The sequence below is a fragment of the Anopheles arabiensis genome (assembly GCF_016920715.1).
Source record: "Anopheles arabiensis isolate DONGOLA chromosome X unlocalized genomic scaffold, AaraD3 X_pericentromeric_contig0001, whole genome shotgun sequence".
NCBI classification, from domain to species: domain Eukaryota; kingdom Metazoa; phylum Arthropoda; class Insecta; order Diptera; family Culicidae; genus Anopheles; species Anopheles arabiensis.
In genome coordinates, this window is record NW_024412079.1 from 160,893 (window position 1) to 165,000 (window position 4,108).

Below are 4,108 nucleotides of genomic sequence, written 5' to 3' on the forward strand. Positions count from 1 at the left end.
AATACTAAACGTCGCAGACATTGGTCGTGGAACAATTTTAAGTTCGTCTAATGATTCTACATCCGATTCTGGATAGCGGTTTTTTGACCACTTTTCAATATTTTGTGACACCCCGAACCTAGGGGCAGCTCCTAGCTTTTTTCAAAAATGTGCACCGAACGGGCCGGAGAGCTCGTGTGGCTCAAAACATGTTTTTCGCTAAAACACCTCAAAACGTGTAAAGAACGCACCCTAGCTCTTGTTTTTGAAAAGTTATGGCCATTTAAAGTGAGGTGGTTTTTGCTTCAAAATAGCAATTTCACCCGTCCCTATGGCCATGCTTTAAATTTTCACGAAAATGCCAGGTCAGACCTAGGGCGGGCCATATCTTGAATACTAAACGTCGCAGACATTGGTCGTGGAACAATTTTAAGTTCGTCTAATGATTCTACATCCGATTCTGGATAGCGGTTTTTTGACCACTTTTCAATATTTTGTGACACCCCGAACCTAGGGGCAGCTCCTAGCTTTTTCAAAATGTGCACCGAACGGGCCGGAGAGCTCGTGTGGCTCAAAACATGTTTTTCGCTAAAACACCTCAAAACGTGTAAGGAACGCACCCTAGCTCTTGTTTTTGAAAAGTTATGGCCATTTAAAGTGAGGTGGTTTTTGCTTCAAAATAGCAATTTCACCCGTCCCTATGGCCATGCTTTAAATTTTCACGAAAATGCCAGGTCAGACCTAGGGCGGGCCATATCTTGAATACTAAACGTCGCAGACATTGGTCGTGGAACAATTTTAAGTTCGTCTAATGATTCTACATCCGATTCTGGATAGCGGTTTTTTGACCACTTTTCAATATTTTGTGACACCCCGAACCTAGGGGCAGCTCCTAGCTTTTTTCAAAAATGTGCACCGAACGGGCCGGAGAGCTCGTGTGGCTCAAAACATGTTTTTCGCTAAAACACCTCAAAACGTGTAAGGAACGCACCCTAGCTCTTGTTTTTCAAAAGTTATGGCCATTTAAAGTCAGACGGGTTTTGCTTCAAAATAGCTATTTTACCCGTCCCTATGGCCATGCTTTAAATTTTCACGAAAATGCCAGGTCAGACCTAGGGCGGGCCATATCTTGAATACTAAACGTCGCAGACATTGGTCGTAGAACAATTTTAAGTTCGTCTAATGATTCTACATCCGATTCTGGATAGCGGTTTTTGACCACTTTTCAATATTTTGTGACACCCCGAACCTAGGGGCAGCTCCTAGCTTTTTTCAAAAATGTGCACCGAACGGGCCGGAGAGCTCGTGTGGCTCAAAACATGTTTTTCGCTAAAACACCTCAAAACGTGTAAGGAACGCACCCTAGCTCTTGTTTTTCAAAAGTTATGGCCATTTAAAGTCAGACGGGTTTTTGCTTCAAAATAGCTATTTTACCCGTCCCTATGGCCATGCTTTAAATTTTCACGAAAATGCCAGGTCAGACCTAGGGCGGGCCATATCTTGAATACTAAACGTCGCAGACATTGGTCGTGGAACAATTTTAAGTTCGTCTAATGATTCTACATCCGATTCTGGATAGCGGTTTTTTGACCACTTTTCAATATTTTGTGACACCCCGAACCTAGGGGCAGCTCCTAGCTTTTTCAAAAATGTGCACCGAACGGGCCGGAGAGCTCGTGTGGCTCAAAACATGTTTTTCGCTAAAACACCTCAAAACGTGTAAAGAACGCACCCTAGCTCTTGTTTTTGAAAAGTTATGGCCATTTAAAGTGAGGTGGTTTTTGCTTCAAAATAGCAATTTCACCCGTCCCTATGGCCATGCTTTAAATTTTCACGAAAATGCCAGGTCAGACCTAGGGCGGGCCATATCTTGAATACTAAACGTCGCAGACATTGGTCGTGGAACAATTTTAAGTTCGTCTAATGATTCTACATCCGATTCTGGATAGCGGTTTTTTGACCACTTTTCAATATTTTGTGACACCCCGAACCTAGGGGCAGCTCCTAGCTTTTTCAAAAATGTGCACCGAACGGGCCGGAGAGCTCGTGTGGCTCAAAACATGTTTTTCGCTAAAACACCTCAAAACGTGTAAGGAACGCACCCTAGCTCTTGTTTTTGAAAAGTTATGGCCATTTAAAGTGAGGTGGTTTTTGCTTCAAAATAGCAATTTCACCCGTCCCTATGGCCATGCTTTAAATTTTCACGAAAATGCCAGGTCAGACCTAGGGCGGGCCATATCTTGAATACTAAACGTCGCAGACATTGGTCGTGGAACAATTTTAAGTTCGTCTAATGATTCTACATCCGATTCTGGATAGCGGTTTTTGACCACTTTTCAATATTTTGTGACACCCCGAACCTAGGGGCAGCTCCTAGCTTTTTTCAAAAATGTGCACCGAACGGGCCGGAGAGCTCGTGTGGCTCAAAACATGTTTTTCGCTAAAACACCTCAAAACGTGTAAGGAACGCACCCTAGATGATGAAAAGTGCAATCAGAATGTCAATCGACAACTTTGTTGGGGGTACCATTTTACTCTACGGGCCAGTAGCTTAGGCGCGCCAACAGCGCTTTCCTTTCGGGTTCCCATTTTTGCCCTCCTGGGATTATGATCATTTGTTCATTGCCTACTATAGGGAGGGTACCTTGCTACGAGGTCAAACATGAAGATTGCACCAAATCGTAGTTTTTACCTCTATTTAGTCGTAGGAGCATGGTTTGCAGTGGCAGTGGGTCATTAAGCCCCCGTTTGGGTCATACGTCCCCTCCGCGATAAAAATCGTCGTATGCCTATAGTCCGAACTAATGAAGCAAAAGTGGTGTCTGGTGGGCTCTGCCGATGATTTTAACCTATGATTTTGAGCTTCCACCCTATCAAAACGTTCCTGGAGCAGTACATCACGGGTCTACGGACCCAAAGACTTCGTCGTGATGGTTTCTAGTAAAAAGTTGTAACAGCTAAGGGTTTTGAATACGCGTATATTAACCATTGCTTGAAACTAAGCTTCGTTGTCTTTAAACTCTGCAAGACCAATCGAACTTCTTAGGGAAACCCGAAGGATTCACGCTAAGCTCGATGAGCTATTATGGGTAGTGGTGCATGATCTGGTGTTCCTTGGATCTAATCCAATGAATAAATTTATGAGGGTATATATGGTGCAGGGCACAAAGCGTGATGAAACCGGGTCTCCCTACCAAATGTGGCATATTTTTTCCCTGAGAGCGAAGCTCAGACCCACGTAGGGGAGAGCGAAGTGGAACTTAAATGTTCTCTGCAGCAAATGTTCGCCATGCGGATAAACAAGTTGGAATAGTTCAATGTAGTGTAATGCAAACACGAATCGCAAATAACGATACGGGACCCAGAAGCAATTCTGCGGATCCCTCGGGGAGTGGTGAGTTGATATAAATTAGAGGTGAAAGTCCAAGTTGTTCAAGCTCCGGCTCGGCAGCCGATACGAGGTTCCTGTTGGGCTTTGTACATCGCGCAGAGGCGCCGTTCGGTTCTAGCAATGATTCCCGCCACCATGTTCCATGCGTGCAGAGATCCGTTAGAGCTCGTTCAATGTGTCCCGCCGTGATTACGAAAAAGTCCAACAGTTGACCAAGTTGGGGTGCGTCAAGTAAACGCGCAGAGATGCCGTTCGGTTTAGAGCAATGTCTCCCGTATCACGTTGGAGTTCTTCCACTAGTGCTGAGAGATCGCTGAACCGTTCAATGTGTCCCGTCGTGGTGTGCTTGTACCGAACACTTAGGATACACCATGCTTTGTTGGTTTGGGATAGGAGTGGTCGCGCAACTGCCTCCACGCCGCAAAGTGCCAGTTCGGATTGAAGGTCAACTTTAGCCGTTCAATGCATCAGTCGGTGGGTGTTCAGATGGCATCACAACTTCCCTAGGTGCTTAAGTTGGTTGGGTTGTAAAACATGTGCACATGCGCAGAGTATCGTGCGTACTAGCAAAGTCTCCCGTCACGGTGGTTATGAATGAGTTCCATTCAGTGCAGAGATCGTTAGTGCGTGCAATGTGTACCGGTCGATGTGTCGTACCGGAATACAACCCCGCTTAGAGGCCCGTCGCTCGAAGAGGACAAGCAAGAGTGCGCAGAGTGCCGTACTGGCCTAGCAATG